Source organism: Oncorhynchus tshawytscha, linkage group LG30 (genome assembly GCF_018296145.1).
Source record: "Oncorhynchus tshawytscha isolate Ot180627B linkage group LG30, Otsh_v2.0, whole genome shotgun sequence".
NCBI lineage: Eukaryota > Metazoa > Chordata > Actinopteri > Salmoniformes > Salmonidae > Oncorhynchus > Oncorhynchus tshawytscha.
This window is the reverse complement of record NC_056458.1, coordinates 27,301,037-27,322,284: the sequence shown is the minus strand read 5'-3', so window position 1 is coordinate 27,322,284 and position 21,248 is coordinate 27,301,037. Positions and strand designations below refer to the sequence as shown.

Sequence of the window (21,248 nt, the reverse complement as noted above, 5' to 3'; positions counted from 1 at the left end):
CAGGGTCTTGTACACCATCTAATTCTGTTTGTTGTGTGAGTGTCTACAGTTTGCTCCTGAGGTTAAAGGTCTAACTAAGTCATGTGAAATAGGTCCGATTGATGGCTATAAATAAAACAAAACACAAAAAAGCATTCATTTTGGTGTGCCTAAATGGTCTGAAGCATATCAACTAATAATGTTTGCTTGTTGACTTTGTGATATTTTAGTAATTATTAAAATAGTTGTTTTTACACCACAGTGAGTTTATGGTATGCTACATCTTACTGCTCTTGGCACTGTACCAAGCAGAAAGACCCAGCAGGGACATTACCATATCCCGTGTCACAGCGTTAAAAGCTAGTAACCATGGCTTCCGGTATAAAGCCGAACCCTCTCAGTCATGGTTATAAGCCGGCTGGCTCGTTCCACGGCGAGGTGGGGGTCTGGAAGGTGGAGGTCTGGAATCTTCCCTGGCACACAGGGCTCCCTCAGCCTGACTACACGGGCTGGATACCAGAGAGGGAGAAGGCGAAGGGACACTCAGACCTGGGCTTACCGTCCAGCTATAGCTAGATGACTCCTGATATCTCCAGGAGTGATAAGTATACATTTTTGTGTTTCTCTTTTTTTATTTTTGCTAGCTAGGTCCATCTACTTTAAGTGCTGTCTGTCTTCCCAGTAGCCTACTTGGTGTGTGAACTGCTCACTGCTCATAACTTGCAGATTGTTGACACATCAACCAGGTTCAAGGGGCAGGGCAATTTATGACTTGTTTTGGTAATCAGTGGCTGTATTGGAGGGGGAGTGGTTTCACCTCTCCTAGGCAATCAGCAATTAGTGTTTGTTCTTCAGTCTCCCCTGGTTTCTCAATGGCAGCTGTAAGTGGAGGTCATGTCAGTGGCGGATTTGTCGCAAAACTAAGACGGTTCTGCCGAGTTGTTTGAGGAAGGAATGCGAGGAAGGCTTCACACCACTCTCTCACTTCACTTCAGTCTCACTTCAGCTTGGAACTGCTGATCTGTGGACAAGAACGCCAAGTTCATCTCAGCCTATGCTGCCCTTCAGTCCCTTGACTTTTTGGTCCTGACGGAGACATGGATCACCCCAGAGAACACTGCTACCCCAGCTGCTCTCTTCATCTGACTATGTTTTCTGTCATAGTCCGGGAGCATATGGTCACCAGATTTCATTTAATTTCTCTTAAATGGAGATTTTCTCTTTTCTCCTCTCTCACCTGTCCATCTCCTCATTTGAATTCCATGCTGTCACAATCACTTGTCCAATCAAGCTTAACATTATTGTCATCTATTACCCACCAGGTGCCCTTTAAGAGTTCCTCATTGACACCGTAATAAGCTCATTTCCTGACGATGGCTCTCCGCTCTTTGTACTTGGCGACTTCAACCTCCCGACGTCTGCCTTCGATTAGTTTTTTCCCCAACTCTCTCTTTCCCTTCCTCGCCTCTTTTGACCTCACCCTTTCCCAGTGTCCTCCAACTCGCAAGGCAGGCAATATGCTTGACCTCTTCTTTACCAGAAGCTGCTCGCCTACTGATCTCACCACAACCCCTCTCCAGGTCTCTGATCACTACTTTGTTTATTTTTCTGTCTCCCTTTCCTCCAACCCTAACCACTCAGTCCCTACCCAGATGGTCATGCTCCGTTGCAATCTTCACACTCTCTCTCCCACTACTCCTGTTTTTCTATCCTATCATCTCTTCTTCTGCTAAATCCTTCTCCCTCCTGTCTCCTGATTGTGCCTCTTCAACCCTACTCTCCTCCCTTTCCACATCCTATAACTTGCACTGTCCCATTTCCTCCCAGCCGGCTTGCCCCTCCTGCTCTGTGGCTGAGTGACTCATTGCAAGCTTACACAACAGGGTTGCGGGCAGCTGAGCGAAAATGAAGGAAAACTAAACTTCCAGAGGACCTACCATCCTTCCACTCTCTCCTCTCCTCTGTATCCGGTGATAAAGCCACTTTCTACCACTCTAAATTTCAACAGCCTCTAACCCTTTTCCACCTTCTCCCTCCTTAATCCTCCACCCATCCCCCTCCCTCTCTGCTGATGACTTTGTCAACCACTTTGAAAAAGAGACATCCGAATACTCATTCACTCAGCCTATTGAATCCACTGGTCTCATTCACACAGAACTACCCTATGCCTTGACCTCTTTATCCCCTCTCTCTCCAGATGACATCCTGCGTCTAGTGAGGTCTGGCTGCCCAACAACCTGCCCGCTTGACCCTGTCCTCTCCTCCCTTCTGCAGACCATTTCTAGAAACCTTCTCCCATTCCTCACTTCCCTCATCAACTCATCCCTGACCCCTCTGACTTCAAAATGGCCCAAGTTTCTCCCTTCCTCAAGAAACCAACACTCAACTAATTTGACGTAAAAACAATAGAGCTGTATCCCTTCTTTCTTTTCTTTCCAAAACACTTGAGCGTGCTGTCTCTTATCAACTTTCTCATTGTCTCTCTCAGAACGATCTTCTTGACCCTAACCAGTCAGGCTTCAAGATGGGTCACTCAACCGAGACTGCTCTTCTCTGTGTCACAGAGGCTCTCCCCACTGCCAAAGCTGACTCTCTCTCCTCTATTTTCATCCTCTTCGATCTATCTGCTGCCTTCGACACAGTGAACCATAAGATCCTTCTCTCCACCCTCTCAGGGCTGGGCATCTCAGGCTATGCACACTCTTGGATTGCATCCTACTTGGCAGGCCGCTCCTACTAGGTGACGTGGAGAGGATATGTGTCTTCACCACGTACTCTCACTACTGGTGTCCTCCAGGGCTCGGTTCTAGGCCCTCTTCTCTCTATACCCTAAGTCACTCGGCTCTGTCATATCTTCACATGGTCTGTCCTATCATTGCTATGCGGATGACACTCAACTACTTCCGTATGTGGCCAATGATTCTTAATTTACAAGAGGTGCAGACTCAAGTTTCCCTCCACTCACATTTGGCACCAGTGGAGCTTGTGTGTGTATGCTGATACTGTAAGGAGGATGACGAGGTGTGTTGTGATTGCTGGACTCCAGAGTGTGGCAGAGATGGGTCACAACCTCCAGTGTGTGTGTGTAGCATTGATGTGTGTAACCTGTGGTTTACTGGGTTACAGCCATTCTATCGCTCCATACTTCTGTGACCGGCCAAACAACAAGCCATCCTCTTTCAGAACTATGGACTGGTAATGTGATCCAAGCTGTGTTGTCCTGTATATCAACCTCAATGCCTTCTCAAGCGGTACACTTTACTCTTCCTTTTTTGTGAAACAAAAACATTTTCAGTAGATATAGTATTCTTGTACTCCATGTGCCATTGTTAGGGTGATGGTTACTCAATATGTAGGTATTCTCTGTTTTGTTTTTTAAACGGGGGAGGTGCTCCTCTGTGTACCCCAACAGAACCAGTATGGAGTATAACTCAGTATAATGGAGACTGACACCGTCATCCGAGCCTGACCCAAATAACTTCCCGGAGCAATCTGGGTGGCCCCGCATTTTTTGACAGGCATGTCTCGGGGCTAACACCACTTGAGCTGGCCCCCTATTTGACAGTGGCAGGGGCCATGACCAATTCAGGGTCATATAGTAAAGAGGGGTTAAATGAGGCTAATGATCAGACAGTCATACCAGCAGTCTAAATATAGAATTCCAGTCTGGAGTAGAAAAATAAGCAAGGGACTTGTCTTCCTGCCTGGGTTTGAAACAGCAGTGAGGCCAGTCTCCCCCGAGACCCACTGGGCTTATATTTTAAAATGTGCTCTAACGCATGGCTAGGCTGATTCGGCTGCTCCATCTCTCAATATGCTCACCCATATGCTTAGCTTTACTCAGTCTACTCGCTCTGGAAAATGGGTTATCACCTAATTCTGATTGTGTGCAGCTCTATGTGTGCCTGTGTGCCTGTGTGCGAGTGTGGCGATGCATAACTTACTGTACACTGTCAGAAAGGAGATTATTCACACTTTAAACCATTTGGAACACAACATGTGTGCATATTATATGCTAACGTTTCCAGGAAGTGTGACTCGTGTAAAGTGAGATTGAGTGAGTAATCACTCTGTTCTGTTCACACTCTCTCTGGTATACAGAAATGTTTGAGTGACACTAAGGTTGTAATGAGTTGCGATATACACCTTTTTCGATGTAAGAGAGGAGCTCCTCTGGGATCTGCGGTGTCCATCTAATGCCAGACAAAACACACTGTTACTTATCAGCTAGAGATCCCCCCTCCCTTTCTACCCCTTCTTCCACAGTCCGGTGGTTGTGTGACTCTGTACTGCACTCGCTATGTAAATAGTTCATGACCGTCGGCATGGAGGTGGTGTTTATGATGGCCAGAGTTTTGCGTGGCGTTGTAAACATCCAGGTCTCAGTTTCCCGCTGGCAACGCAGGCAAGCTTGGCCAGCAGAGACGGTATAGAAGGGCAAAGAGCTAGGGCCGGTTCTCTCCTGTTCCCCTCATGCGATCATCTGAAATACTCTGTGTTAAACAGTCAAGGATGAATGGCATTCCCGGAAACCGCACCGAGTTTGGAAGAAGTGCATTATGTCACCCCTTGGCTCTCATGTATGATTCACAAAACGGAGGAATACACAGTTCCCTAACGATATGTTATAGTCAACTGCTTTTTGTTGTTGCTTTTTTTTTTACATGTGCACTGTACACTTGAAACGTTGGCTGACAGATTTGAAATAGATGTACGATTATAAGAATTATTGTGCAATTGCAGACCTAACACTTTCCGTAAGGACCACATTTGTTTTTGTGCAGTGGTCGAACACCAGACCATCAAAGCCAAATGTTATCTAAGTGTCTGCTTTGCATTATGGGGTGCTGTTCTCAAATGACAATATTTGGCCTGGAAGTCATGCCCATTTCTGGGTGATGCTGCTCCTTCAACGGGCACTATTGTGGCCTCCTTTCTGGCTAGTTGATGTCGGAGTTATCAGTTGCAGCAGCTCTTCTTTATCCACTCAGACTCACACTGGTTGGTTGTAAAACAGGACAGATCACAAGCTTTATATTTAGTGTTACTTGGTATTTGCTTAGGTTAGTTTATATCCCTGTGCATGCGTGTACGGTACTCTGAACCTTTTCACAGTATGTACACATGAAACCTTGAGTAATTGTAAGGGCATGCTACTGTAAAGGAACATTCCGTGTATTTTCTGAACGTTAACATTTTGAAATTAGTATGGCAAACATGACAGTCACTTGTCAATAGAAGAAGTAAAAGAAAATAAACTAATCAAGTTGTTTTGTTGATAGTACCATCTCATTTATCATAAAGCCAATACTATGGCATTAGGCCTCATCTCTTCATCTGAGACTAATTGATTGTGGCCACAGTTTAATATATCTGAATAACACAGAGGGGGTCAGCAGTGTTGGCTGGGGATTTTGAGGTGACATGACTCTGAGAAAAACAACATCATGCATCTGTGTGGTTACGCAGTAGGCTACTGCCCTGCTCCCGCAGACTCTGCACTGCCCTGCTCCCACAGACTCTGCACTGCCCTGCTCCCGCAGACTCTGCAGCACAGACTCTGCACTGCCCTGCTCCCGCAGACTCTGCACTGCCCTGCTCCCGCAGACTCTGCACTGCCCTGCTCCCACAGACTCTGCACTACCCTGCTCCCACAGACTCTGCACTGCCCTGCTCCCACAGACTCTGCACTGCCCTGCTCCCACAGACTCTGCACTGCCCTGCTCCCACAGACTCTGCACTGCCCTGCTCCCACAGACTCTGCACTGCCCTGCTCCCACAGACTCTGCACTGCCCTGCTCCCACAGACTCTGCACTGCCCTGCTCCCACAGACTCTGCACTGCCCTGCTCCCACAGACTCTGCACTGCCGACATCATTTTTAAGGGCAGTCCAAACTGACTCCCACCTATAACACCTCTGGTATAGCTCCAGAGGGTTCCACCTCACACGGACCTAAGTCACAGTTAGAATCACATTATAGAACCTGACATTGATCAACACTTTTGAATGACACACCCCTCACACGAAACGCACCCCTCTCACACAAGCCACATCTTAATGGCTTGGGCTAGTTCTAAGAGAGACTGTAGTCTTGCCAGGAGATCCCATGTCCTAATGTGACTTTTAAGCTTGATTACATAGTATGAATCTCCCCTCAATGCATGTACAGTAGCTAGAGCAAGTTTAACTGCAGAAGGTAATGCACTAGGTTTTTGCCACTCACTAGAGTTCGGTGCAAATACAATAGCGTGATATCCTGGAACAGTGTTGTTGTTTCTGTGCAGATAGAAGGGGAACAGCCCTGTCAGGACACCATGTGAGCTGTGGCTGAAATGAGTGTTGACAATGCTGTAATGACATGGGGATGGAGAGCTGACCTGGGAGCAGTGTAGCCGCCTTCTATCCACCGTCTAACTGGAGACCCCCAGGGACTGTCTCTCGCTCTGCAATATCAGCGCAGGTCATCTTGTCTGCACCATGTTCAACAGGGGGGAATCTCACTTATTGTGCAAATGATCGGAATGGCACCTTCGGTCATTGGTAAAGGCCATCTGATTTGGCCCATGTTTGGGAAGCGAAGCAACGTGTTTTCCATGAGATGGTGGTAGTCCTGTTTATAGACGAGCCATCTGACCCCCCCCCCCCATCCCCCTCCCAAGATTCCTGGTCTCAGTGAAAATTAAGAAATAATGGGAGGGACTAACCCCTCATTTTCTATCCCCCTCTCTCCCTCCCTCTCTCTCACTCTTTCCTCCCCTCTTTTTTAAGTCTTGTGTTACAGGGAAAATATGCAAAACATTTTGGAGGCAACAGTGGATTTAGCTGGTGGGAACACTGCGTGACTCCAGCGGCCGGGGCCACAGAGTAAACAGTTTCTTTCTCAAGCCAGAAATAGTTTGGACAGTGAGCGAGAGAAAAGGGAGGACAACACGCCTGTGTTATGGCACATTGAGAAAAGAAGCCTGAGGCCTCTTTCTTTCCTTTTCTCGCGATTTCATTCCCACCCCCACTTTCTTTTTCACTCCCACATCTGAAAATGTTCACACTGGTGGCCTCCCAGTCAGTCCCCTCACACACACACACACACCAACACATACCCCTTTCATGTGCAACTTTCCTAAATTTAGGCCACTGCCACTGTCAAAAGTGTTGATTATCTCAATCACATTAGGCGAATAAGACCATATCTTTAGCATTTAGTTAATAGTGACATTATTAAGTTGTCAGTGAGCATCAGAGCCATGATGAACACACAGCCTTGGTATGGAAGTGTTTTTGTTTGCTTTAAATTCTGGATGGTGTTTATGTGGACATCAAGATGGAATAAATAGATGTTTTACCATACAAAGAATAACTGCATTTATTCAGCACAAACCATCTATAAATGGTAATTGGAGGTACTTGAAGGATATTTGGTAGTGTTTCATTTTTGATTGGTGCGTTAGCCTCATGAATGCCCTCCCACTGTGGTCATCTGGTGCACAGTAATGCTGCGTTAGCCTCATGAATGCCCTCCCACTGTGGTCATCTGGTGCGCAGTAATGCTGCGTTAGCCTCATGAATGCCCTCCCACTGTGGTCATCTGGTGCGCAGTAATGCTGCGTTAGCCTCATGAATGCCCTCCCACTGTGGTCATCTGGTGCGCAGTAATGCTGCGTTAGCCTCATGAATGCCCTCCCACTGTGGTCATCTGGTGCGCAGTAATGCTGCGTTAGCCTCATGAATGCCCTCCCACTGTGGTCATCTGGTGCGCAGTAATGCTGCGTTAGCCTCATGAATGCCCTCCCACTGTGGTCATCTGGTGCGCAGTAATGCTGCGTTAGCCTCATGAATGCCCTCCCACTGTGGTCATCTGGTGCGCAGTAATGCTGCGTTAGCCTCATGAATGCCCTCCCACTGTTGTCATCTGGTGCGCAGTAATGCTGCGTTAGCCTCATGAATGCCCTCCCACTGTGGTCATCTGGTGCACAGTAATGCTGCGTTAGCCCTCATATAATAAAGCGTTAACCCCCATATATCGCTAGCCTTTAATTATTGAGCAAGCTGTCCCTCAGTCTGGCAGGTTACCCATCTGTCTGTCTGACTGGTCTCTGTCCCTGTAAACTACAGTGGAGTGCACTTATAGCAAAGGTCTTTGTCCCTTCTTAGTATATTAGTGAGGCATAGTTTTCATAATAGTGTACTGTGTAGGTATTATGTTGATGTTTGTGTCCTTATGAACCACTTTGAGTTGCAAGGATACTTTTTGCTTCAGGTGTAATGCACAGATCTGTGTTCCCTGAGATCCGGAGTGACATATAGTGTAGTTTATTTGAGGGCTGAACTGTCTGTCACTGTAGATAGGCAGTGATTGGTCCCCTTGATGGTCCCTTCTCCCAGGTGATGACTAGTTCCCACCAAAGGTCACGATTCGGAGGGAGTGATACTGTATCTCCGAAATATATACCAGCATGGACCAGCCAGACCAACTTTCTGACTGAAAGAGGAGACGGTCGCAGAATCTCCTTTTGATGTGGCTAGTAATCAAAACTCCACCATTCCCATTGTGTTTTTACCTTCTCTAGTTTTGCCTACAGTCTTTTTTCATTCATCATTATGTGCAAAAGCTTTTTGATAAGTGAAAAGACTAAGAGAGAATGCGTCAGGGTAATTTGAGTTTATGGGAGAAGTTTAACAGGTGGCATATAGGGCAAGCTTTTGCAACCCAATCCTCCCTCTGTCCCAGTTAAAATAGTTTTGCTATGCAGTATGGGTAACATTTGCTCAAGGTGTCTTGTGAACAGCTGAAGTGCAGTTGAGAAGAGCTCTTAGAAATCTTTCAGCTGACTGTCATTCAGAATCGTACAGGGTTATTTAAATAGTGGATCTATCAACCTCTCTCTCCGAGACAGTGGAGACCTTCTACAGCTCTAAAATACCTTAAATTCAATGCTCCTCTTTTCTCCACTCTCCTGGACAGAACTCTTTTTTTTCTCCTTCATCTCTCACTCACTTCCCAAAATAAGAGGTGTACAAGTGGTCTGAGTCAGTATCAGTGAACAAATTAAATCAAGTGCAGACCTAGACTACAGTCTCTTCTTCTCTCTGTTTTTTTCCTCTCCGCTCCCCTCTCCAAACACATTTTTTTGCCAGATAGGATCTAAATGAGTTTTCCAGGCACAGGGATGCTCAGCTGGCCTGAAAGATACCATGCGGGGGGTACCAACACCCAGAAGTAATCATCCTCCGTGGCAGGAATGTTTAGCCATTAGACCAAGTGTAAATTCCCACAATGAGCTCTACGTTTATTGACTGGGCCTTGTGCATTATGTGAGGCGTCTTTGCGAGGGGCCATGTGTCTGTGGGGGCTGGGGGGAATGCGACCTGGCACCGACACAGCTTCCTTCCACCGCCTACCCCAGCCAGTGAGAAGTACCCAACGAGGTCTCCGTTCTCTATTCGCGGCTTAGAAGGTGTTGTGGTGGCACGGCCGCATTGTCGCATGGCCACGGGAACCTGGGGAACAGCACTGTTTTGGGGGGTAGTGGAGGAAGAGCCAGTCGGGGTGGGGGGGGGTCTGGCAGCAAATTGGGATATCAGAATCCGTTTCGCGGCGCAGTCGGAGAGAATCCCTCCGTGCGAGCAGGCTTTGTGGCGCATTGTGAGTGAGAGACAAGCAGCGCGCGTCTGGAGGGGAAAATAAAAAGTTTTGTGGGGGAGATTATGGACTCCCGGAGGCTCGGCGATTCACTCTGAAAAAGGAGGCCAGCAGGAAGCTGGGCAATCTGGCCGCCAAACCCCCTCTCTCTCTGAGATGTCTCTCGACACGTTACAAAGCGACCCCAGTAGCCCATCCTGTGTCTAACACGCATTAACTCCCCCAGATTCCACATTCACAACACTGTAGTCCGGCGATCTCCCTGTTTGTCTCCCAAGGCTTTGTTCAAGACCCCTTGGTTAAAAATAGGTAGATAACAGATAAAGGCTTCGACAGAGGGAACAGAAAGCCTTCCTTTGTCACTCGGTTTCCCACCTTGAAATATTCCTGTCACATATTAACCTTGTGGCGTGAGGTCTTTGAATAGGGAAGGATTCACAGGAAACGGAACAGCGGCTTGGCCATCACAATAGCCAAGGCCCCTTTGTCCATGGCAGTATTTGGAGTAAATCTCCTTGTGTCATAAGATTTGAGCTTTTTGCAGACATCTTTAGAAGCGTTTGCAGTGTAAAAAAAACTGCGGCATGAGAGGCCACTTAATTTCGGGTGTAAATACCTTTCGATTAGCATGGAGGGAATTTGTAGGAGATGAGGGTTGACTTGCTTTCTGCCACAAAAAGAGGAGAGGGGTTTGAAATGGCTCTTCTGTTACTTAATCGTGAAACGGAGAGATTAGTGTGAGCACTTCCAACCTTTCACCCTGGACAAAGGAACCATCAGATCTGGTTGCCTAGATACATGGGTTTCACACTGGCCAATTTAGCCGGTCACCAACGCTCCCTACCTGTAGTCTGTGAAAGGATTGTCTGTCTGTCTGTCTGTCTGTCTGTCTGTCTGTCTGTCTGTCTGTCTGTCTGTCTGTCTGTCTGTCTGTCTGTCTGTCTGTCTGTCTGTCTGTCTGTCCTCTTTCTTTCTCTCTTTCTCTCTTTCTTTCTTTCTTGTCTAATTACACAAACCAACCGCAGATCACCTGCCAATCCACTGGACTGATGGCGCAAGGAGCAATACAAATTAAGATAGCCGCCACATCCTCTCCTTGTCCATCATCAAATCATATAAAAGTTAATGTCCCCAGAACAGACATTCATAAGCCAGTTTAGGCTTGGTGAATATTCAAGCTTCAGACTAGCGAGAGCACCACGGCATGTAGAATGTCCATCTCCAGGACATGCTGTGCAATCAAAGTGCAGTTAACAGTGTCATATTGATTATGGTGGCTTAACCTCTGTAAATCTCTACTCTGTGTTGGCATTAGGCCCATAGACTCCGTGAGATACAATTAACTGTTCGGCCGCTCATCAAGCCAGATAGGCTTGAGCTTTTGAGTCGTTCTGTGGCATGGAATTCTGGGGATTGCTGTCACTTACAGTATGTTGGAGTTTGTTCAAGTCTGACAGAATTCTGTGTGACGAGTCACTCAGGGTCATTCCAAATTCTTCTCCTCTACTCCCCTCACTCAAACTAGTTCTGAACAATCCATAGAATCTCACAGAGATAATGTGGACTAGATTTTTTAGTTGATCGGTCTGACAGAAACAAAAACTGAAGCAGAAAAAGCGAGGAATGAGAAGGTATTGTACCTCAGAGGAAGGGACTAGTTTTCACTCAATGGCGGTGGATGACAGTGCAAATTGGAACTCAGGTGGGGCCCATTATGCCCATGGAGCGTCCGGTTGTCATCAGTTCAGAACATGTTTCTGAGGAGCAGAATTGTTTTGATGGTACCTGGACAGGCCTTTCACAGAAACCCTACAAAATGAAACGTTGCTAAAGCTAGATAAGGAAACTACGTGGTGGGTGGGTAGGTCTGTGTGGGTGAAGAGGTGTTTTTTTTTCCTGTCAAGCATGTTGTCAGAAGAGGTATTCCTGTGTTTGGAAATCCACACTGGCTGGATAAGGTCTTTGTCTATTTGCACAAGTGTTGGTTTTGAGTAGCTTGGCCCTTCTACCTAATTAGCCAGTCTTCCTCTCGAATGCTGAACATTTAATGAACTTTTTTTAGCGGTTTGTCTACTGTTAAGCATTTGATCTGGATTTCTTAATCAATATAGTTCAGTTTCACCTCATATGTCACCTCTACTTTTCCTTTTATTTTTTACACCTTTACCTACAATCCACAGCATCAGAGAACAAATAGAGAAAGTGTGATTTACAGTTGAAGTCAGAAGTTTACATACACTTTAACCAAATACATTTAAACTCAGTTTTTCATAATTCCTGACATTTAATCATAGTAAAAATTCCCTGTCTTAGGTCAGTTAGGATCACCACTTTTATTTTAAGAATGTGAAATGTCAGAATAATAGTAGAGAGAATGATTTATTTCAGCTTTTATTTCTTTCATCACATTCCCAGTGGGTCAGAAGTTTACATACACTCAATTAGTATTTGGTAGCATTGCCTTTAAATTGTTTAACTTGGGTCAAATGTTTCATGTATCCTTCCACAAGCTTCCCACAATAAGTTGGGTGAATTTTGGCCCATTCCTCCTGACAAAGCTGGTGCAACTGAGTCAGGTTTCAAGGCCTCCTTGCTCACACATGCTTTTTCAGTTCTGCCCACAAATTTGGTATAGGATTGGGCTTTGAGGTCAGGGCTTTGTGATGGCCACTCCAATACCTTGACTTTGTGGTCCTTAAGCCATTTTGCCACAACTTTGGAAGTATGCTTGGGGTTATTGTCCATTTGGAAGACCCATTTGCGACCAAGCTTTAACTTCCTGACTGATGTCTTGCTTCAATATATCCACATCATTTTCCTACATCATGATGCCATCTATCTTGTGAAGTGCACCAGTCCCTCCTGTAGCATAACAACCCCACAACATGATGCTGCCACCCCCGTGCTTCAAGGTGGGATGGTGTTCTTTGGCTTGCAAGCCTCCTCCTTTTTCCTCCAAAGATAACGATGGTAATTGGTCAAACAGTTCTATTTTTGTTTCATCAGACCAGAGGACATTTCTCCAAAAAGTATGTTCTTTGTCCCCATGTGCAGTTGCAAACCTTAGTCTGGCGTTTTTATTGCGATTTTGGAGCAGTGGCCTCTTCCTTATTGAGTGGCCTTTCAGGTTATGTTGATATAGAACTCGTTTTACTGTGGATATAGATACTTTTGTACCTGTTTCCTCCAGCATCTTCACAAGGTCCTTTGCTGTTGTTGTGGGATTGAATTTGCACTTTTCGCAACAAAATGCGTTAATCTCTAGGAGACAGAACGCGTTTCCTTCCTGAGCGGTATGATGGCTGCGTGGTCCCATGGTGTTTATACTTGCGTAGTATTGTTTGTACAGATGAACGTGGTACCTTCAGGTGTTTGGAAATTGCTCCCAAGGATGAACCAGACTTGTGGAGGTCTACAAATCTTTTTCTGAGGTCTTGGTTGATTTCTTTAAATTTTCCCATGATGTCAAGCAAAGAGACACTGAGTTTGAAGGTAGGCCTTGAAATACATCCAGAGGTACACCTCCAATTGACTCAAATTATTTCAATTAGCCTATCAGAAACTTCTAAAGCCATGCCATCATTTTCGGGACTTTTCCAAGCTGTTTAAAGGCACAGTCAACTTGGTGTATGTAAACTTCTGACCCACTGGAATTGTGATACAGTGAATTATAAGTTAAATAATCTGTAAACAATTGTTGGAAAGATTACTTGTGTCAGGCACAAAGTAGAAGTTCTAACCGACTTGCCAAAACTCTAGTTTGTTAACAAGAAATTTGTGGAGTGGTTGAAAAACTAGTGTTAATGACTCCAAGCTAAGTGTATGTAAACTTCCGACTTCAAATGTATTTAAAAATGTACTTTAAGACTGTTTGAAAGACTTTCTCTGGGAACTTTGGCGATTAGTACATTTTTTTTTTACCTGCTGCTTTTTTCTGCATGTGTCAATGTGTAGTTCATACATGTGAAATCTATGATTAGAATTCCTGTCTATTATCCACGTCATCCCTAGTTAAAAAGCGACTGTTTACTGTACTGGAAGTAAATTTCCCCTATATTTCCCTCCCATGTGGGCCAGCCTACTAGGAATTCAACTTCTAGCCAATGAGCTTTAGCTCCTTTCCATTTGAGTGACAGCTAGCAAGATGCACACACATTTCTAGACTGTTAATGCCTGTTGGTGTGTCCATTCCGGCCCAAACTGAACCCCCAGGAGGGTGAGAAAAAATAGCCACACCCCACCCTGGAATGCTGGGGTGGTGGGGACCGCCCTCCCATAGCCCAGTGTCCGTTTACTGTCCAACCACATGGCCCGCTTACCACTGCTCCTAGAATGTGATTGATTAGGTGGTATTTGGGTCATTGAGGACCTTTCAGCAGCTTAGGGATCAAGGGTCATCTCCTCTGCAAATCCGCTTCCTTTTGTACAGTGGAGCACCAGAATAGAAGCCTCACAAAAAGTATGTTTTTCTCCCTCTTCTGTTTCTTCATCTTCACACTGGGAAAATGAGGGAGGGGGGAATGTGAATGTAATGTTTTGCTCTCGCAATCCCTTCTTAAGTCACTTAAACTGAGCTCATTGGTCTTATTCAGAAGGTGGTTTTCTTTTACGGTATTGACAGAAAATCTATTAAACAAAATGTGGATTTTAGTGCAGATTAGGGGGCCGTAAAATGTGTTTATTAACGTTTCCTCAGGATAATTTTTTTTAAATAATAGAGCACAGAAAGTCTTATTTGAAGATTTAAATAGATCTAAGCAGCAATGAATGAATGTAGACTCTCAGATATTGAGCCTTAGTCTTTGTGTAGAGATGAATCTTTTCTGAGAAGAGTTGACACAACATTTACAAACTAACTTTGTGAATTTCCAATAGTCCAATTTATTTCATGCTTTAGAGAAGAAAGCGGAATTGGTTTGGCAATTTGCTGTCTTAACACAAGTGGAGGGAAGAGGCCTGGCCATGTAATCCTTTGATGTGCTGTCGGTCGGGGCTCAAGATGACGGTATGATTCAGAAAATTTGCCAATCCATGGTCCTCAGTGGCCAGTCGTTGTGGTCACAGGACCTGGATTATACCTTACCCCAGGCTAGGGCCCAGGGGACAGGTGAAAGGGGGGTAGGAGTCCTAAAACAATTATGCAGAAGAAATATCAGTGCCCTCAGAAGCACGATATTGAACTTCACTCAACTTTCTAGAGTTTTCCCTGTTAGTTAACACTATCAACATTTCCCTTTACTGTGGGAATTGTGAACGAATCAACGCAATATTATCCCCTTTCAATGCAACATACCAAAACAAAACAAACTACGTAAGAGATTTTGTTGGAGGCAGAACTCATCGGAGTAGGATTATATTGCATTGACAGGCAAGGCCCATACGCTAGACATAACCAATCAGAGCTGCAGTAGGCCTATATGCAAATAGACCATTGCCATATATGGATTTGTGCCATTCACTTTGAACTGAACTGGACCTTTCAAGGTTATGTCCTGAATGTGACCAGTTTATTTTTGGATGCAATGTTCAGACATTCACAGAAGTAGCTACAGCATAACACAATTATCCAAACCGGAAAATGTAAGCTACATTAGTCCTAGCGCTAACTGAGGAAATATTGACGTAACACAAGATGTCATAACTCTCAACTGACAAAAACCACAATATGAATTAGCTAATAACTAATTACTATTTATAAATCATCACATCATGGGTGAGCTCAACATTGATCAAAGTAATTGAGTAAAGCACTTTATAGAAATTGAAAGTAATTTGACAATGGGTAGTTTGTGGGTGCCGCCATGTTTGTTTTTCGCGTCAACCAAAGATAAGAAGAGGAGACAAGATGAGTTTGGTCTGTTTGCAGTATGCATGTTGAAGGGGGTGTGTCGTTTACGATCATTCACTTCCCTTCATTCTCTTCCGGAAGTTTACCTGAAAGATGAGTGAACCATTCCTTCACCTCGTTGTAACATCTTTGGTCTGACAGACATTTATTTGACACACAGAATGCGTTGTGTAATGACAACAAACATGGTGCCACACATAGCTGGCAAATAGCTTAGTTCATTATAATCAGTACAACCTTCAAAAAAGTGTTTTACACACATCATAGGTGTCCATTACAATCTATGCAATAATCGGAATACATTATTTGTCACGAGTACTTGAAAAAGTGAATAAAACTGTAAATACATTATGCTACATTATGTATTATACATACAGTGGGGCAAAAAAGTATTTAGTCAGCCACAAATTGTGCAAGTTCTGCCACTCCCAAGATGAGAGAGGCCTGTAATTTTCATCATAGGTACACTTCAACTATGACAGACAAAATGAGGGAAAAAAATCCAGAAAATAACATTGTAGGATTTTTAATGAATTTATTTGCAAATTATGGTGTCTTTTCGGGTAGGCCTACATTATGATCAAATAGCCACAGTGGCCTACTTGGCCACTGTTTAAACAGTAAATTAAAGCGGGTATAGCCTCAGTGTTCACAGGAACCCCGTGCCGGAAGTTGACCTGCACAGAGGCAACATTGTTTTGAGGGAATATTGGTTGGGTTCCCTTGTTAATGAACGATTAGGCGTTCAGTTACTAAAGAGTATATCCTTGCTAAGATTGTTGTATCCTGAATATTTTGCAGTTAATTGACATGCATGTGTACTTAATCCGTGTTGGAAGTAGTTACTTGGAAAAGTAATATATTGTAACTTTTTGGGCGACCCGACCAAATTCACATAGAAATGTGAGTTATGGAGCTGTCATTCTAATTGAATGCAAGTCTAAGTGTGGCAGATCTGTTCTATGTGTGCCATTTCTATGCTTCCCTTACTTAAGTTTATTTTTTGCATCTTTTACTTTCGATACACCAGCCTCAAACAAGCTGAAAATACAATATTTTGGTTATTGGAAAGATATTTCACAGCTGTTTAGATAGTATCATTGTACTGTACATTTGCTTGATTTGTTATATGAACTGATATTCGGCAAACTTAGAATTTTAGCAATCAGGAAATGGCGGAGAGATTTCTACATATTGCACCTTTAACAATATTACTTTATGTGGAAGGTAGTGTGTTTTATATCTGAGCAAATAAGGCACCTCGGGGTGTGGTATATGGCCAATATACCACGGCTAAGGGCTGTTCTTATGCACGACGTGCCTGCATACAGCCATTAGCCATGGTATATTGGCCATATACCACAAACCCTTGAGGTGCCTTATTGCTATTGTAAACTAGTTGCCAACGTAATTAAAAAAGCAAAAAGTTGTATTTTGTCATACTTATGGTAGAGGGGCCTGACTGAAGCTACTCCTCAGTAAAAGGCACATGACAGCCCGCTTGGAGTTTGCCAAAAGACACCTAAAGGACTCAGACCATGAGAAACAAGATTTCTGGTAAGATGAAATTCTCTTTGGCCTGAATGCCAAGGGTCATATCTGGAGGAAGCCTGGCACCATCCCTAATGTGAAGAATGGTGGTGGCAGCATCATGTTGTAGGGATGTTTTTCAGCAGCAGGGACTGGGAGACTGGTCAGGAAAGAGGAAAAGATGAACGGATCAAAGTACAGAGAGATCCTTGATGAAAACCTTCTCCAGAGCGCTCAGGACCTCAGACTGGGGCGAAGGTTCAACCCTAAGCACACACCCAAAACAACGCAGGAGTGGCTTCGGGACAAGTCTCTGAATGTCCTTGAGTGGTCCAGCCAGAGCCCGGACTTGAACCTGATCTCTGGAGAGACCTGAAAAAAGCTGTGCAGCTACGCTCCCCATCCAACCTGACAGAGCTTGAGAGGATCTGTAGAGAAGAATGGGAGAAACTCCTCAAATACAGGTGTGCCAAGCTTGTAGCGTCCTACCCAAGAAGACTCGAGCCTGTAATCGCTGCCGAAGGTGCTTTGGAACAGTGGGTTAACTGCCTGTTCAGGTGTAGAACGATAGATTTGTATCAGCTCGGGGATATGAACTTGCAATCTTTCGGTTACTAGTCCAATGCTCTAACCACTAGGCTACCCTGCCGCCCCAGTAAAGGGTCTGAATACATATTTTTGCAAAAAAATATAAAAACTGTTTTTGCTTTGTCATTATGGGGTATTGTGTGTAGATTGATGAGGAATAAAACCAATTTAATACATTTTTGATTAAGGCTGTAACGTAACAAAATGTGGAAAAAGTCTAGGGGTCTGAATACTTTCCGAATGCACAGTATATCCAAGCAGACCTACAAGGTTTGGGGCTGCTTGCAAACTCCCTGAAAAGTCTGGCGATTTATAGCAGCTACTCTGGCCAGGCGATAGCAGGCTCTCTCCTCTTAATTTCCTGGGGTCTGTCAGGCTGATATACTGGCCGCTGGGAGAGAAGACTGCTAGCTGCAGGGGGAGGCAGGAGATAGAAGGGAGACCCACACTGTGGTCATCTGAGTGGACTCAAAGTAGCACTGACTGCCTGACTGTACATATACTGTAGCATTTCACTGAGAGGTGTCGGAGGATGGAGAGACAAACGTCAGAGCGACAGGTTTGGTGGTTGAGTCGGATAAATAACAATGTGTGACAGGTCCGCGCTCCAAAATATGCATAAAGCTTACTTCATATGTATTTTTTTTTTTTACTGCAGGGGTAGCGTACACACGTTTTGCGCTTGCAGCCTTCTTCAGTGTGTAGGTACAAACTATTTCATTCAAAACAGCATTTGTAGGGAACACAAACAATGAGTAGCAGGTGCTTCTTATCAGGGTTGAGTCACTGTGAAAACCCTAAATTAATTTATGTCATAACTGCTGTAAACATCTCTGAGGTTGGGCTTTGAGCTATGTCACCTATATCTCTGTCTGAACGATGTTTCCAATACAAGGCCGATTCAATTATCCCCATTCCTCCTCTTTGTGTTTTGAGGCTTCGGCAGAGTAGTAACTCATTCATTGACTGGGGTAATCTGGTCTTTTCATGTTCCCTGAGTGACTTTTTGTGCAACACAACCAACTCCTGAGCCCCCCCTAAACCTACTTCCTATAATCTTCAGGCACTGATCCGTATCTTAATTGTACACATTACAGCTGTAGTAAAGTTGAAACATTCAAAAAAAGAGGATTTCTGGGGCCTGTTCCCACTTTGTGAGGTCATTTGAGGACTTCCCCCTGACTGCGCTAGCTTCACTTGTGGAGCCGAGTGTTGAGACACTGAGAACACTGTGGGGTGGTTGTCAGAAGAGCTCCCCCTGGTGTTCAGAGGCAGTTAGCTGAACTACACACACAGCCAGTTATGCACTGTATAATGGCCATAGGGTTTTCTTTCTGACCAGTCTCTTTCCTTTTAGCAAGTTTTTCTGTGATTTAAAAAAAATTACTCTTTTGTAAAAAATAAATAAATTGTGGCTATCATTACTGTTAGATGATTATCTCCCACTAATCTCCCGCTCATAATAGTCCTGCAGGATCCATTTTTTTCAGATTTTCCATCCCGTAGAATTTATTGTGCGTTTTATCGTGTGCACTATTAATCTGCATTCAGACTTACAATAGGCATTATTAGAAGCCCATGGTCCTTTATATATGTCACCTGTCTAAGGGTATAGGCAATGAATGAGGATTACATACAAGGTTACTCAGAAACCCTCTAAACTCCAGGCCTACGATGGTGTTATCAGTTCTAGATTACCATACTTGTTGCTAATTTTGATGCGAAACTGTGACTATGTTCTTGTCAGGGTCTCTTTGCCTCACCGAGTCTCTCGATTCACTTTGATATCCCTTTGAAACATGCCTCTTTACTCTGGGCTGCCAGACGCTCTGCGCTGCAAATGACTAATTGAACTACCTTTGAATGCGAATTCGACTGCCTTGTAACTTCACAGCCAAGAGAAGATCTTAATCGGCCATAATACCATTTCTGATAGGATCTGGCTGGCATTATTGATTTTAAAGTGCACTTCCAACAAGCCGATGTTTGTCAGTTCACACTGTGCATGATAATTCCTGTATATTTGGCAGCCCATTTAGAAACTTCTGGGTACGATGGATAAGTTGGTAGACTAGACGGGCTGGGATCCTTGCCTGTTCACATTGTCTTGATAGGCAGGAGGCATGGATGTCCGTCTAGCGCACGCACACAGTGAGACTAATGCCTCTGGACATTTGTTGGTTTGTCTCCAACATAATTAGCATTACTTGCCATTCAAGGTGTGAAGGTTCTCCTTTAATGAATTCTAAATCACAGCTGAATGCAACAATAACAACTTATCGTCCTTTTTTAATAGACAAAGAAAAACTTTCCTCAAGAACAATCTGATGCTGAACTCTCAATAACTGAGATTCTGACTTCTAATCAGTCATCAAGTTGATATGAAATTAAATCAAATTGATATTCCTTTTTCATAGCCATATTTAACATTATACCAACATCGGCAGGCATATTAAATCTTGTTAGTGTCCTCTCCAATATTTGTTTTGCCCAAAATTGAGTGTCCTGATTCGTGTTTTTGGAGTGAGCGTGTAATAGAACAAACCAACAGAACCTGAAGGTCAAAGCGACCTAGCTCGCAGAGGCTGTGTTATTGTGCTTCAGTTACGTGGTTAACACATAGCAACGACAAGGCTATGTGATTACACGTTAAAACCTACAGTAGAAGGCCAAGTATAGTCAGACTTGTTCTTAGTCCCAGTAATACAAAGATCTCGTCAGTCACTACGAGACAGAATTCTTGCCAGACCGTCGTCACTCATGCTGTAAGCCTGTGCTGATTTGAGATAGATGGTTGTAGATGAGATGGTTGATAGTGACTTCTGTTTTAGATGAATTCCCTGCGTGTTGTCAGACTGACAGATGTTCTCTCCCAGGGATAGACGGCGATGAGTGTCTCCTCTAATATAAAGAAATACATTCATTAGATTACACACACATTAAATGAGTGAATCATAAACTGACTGTGTGTGTGTGTGCTGCTTCTTTTGAGTCCCTCAAAGCACATTGATCTCTATATAATGTACACACATCATCTTTGAAAGCCTGCGCTCCGCCTCGACTGCCTCTTCTCCAGCTTTGTCCAATAACCCCAAATGTAGTTCTGAGAAGAATGAATACATTCACAACATCCTGGCAAACCCACTTCAATTATTTTGTTTTCCATCAACCATTTCAACGTGTGAGTGCATGTGTATAGGCTTCGCACACACACACATGTGTGGCTTTGTGTGTGTGAGAGAGCGAGCAACTGGTCTTGTGGCCGCCAAGAGCCAACCCAAATCAATTTCCTTTCTAATCGAATTAAAAGGTTGGACAGATTGAGGTGGACTGCTGTATTAGCTCTTCAAAAGCGCTCCCCCCTCCAACTCCCCCCTCCCCCAGGGCCCTCTTCCCCGATTCTGCAGCTTGAGTGACACTCAGTTCGTCTAAAAATACTTTTTGAGCGTTGTGCCGTTTGGTGTTTAGCTTCAAGGTCAGGGCCAGACCACTCTCCAAATCAACATGTTTCAGAGATCATTAGCAAAATGGCCCCCAACCTAATTGAGACGGTCAACCTTCTGTCAACCATTAGGAGAGACAGGGCAGTGGCTCGAACCAGTGCAGTTGTCTGTCTGTCTGTCTGTCTGTCTGTCTGTCTGTCTGTCTGTCTGTCTGTCTGTCT

The 21,248-nt window shown here is 44.4% G+C and overlaps 1 protein-coding gene across 2 annotated transcripts in view; it reads left to right on the top strand.

Annotated features, from left to right (window-relative positions):
* Positions 1 to 21,248, top strand: part of LOC112228468 (zinc finger and BTB domain-containing protein 16-A) — a 169,196-nt gene that overhangs the window by 110,870 nt on the left and 37,078 nt on the right. The gene's annotated exons all lie outside the window — the stretch shown is intronic.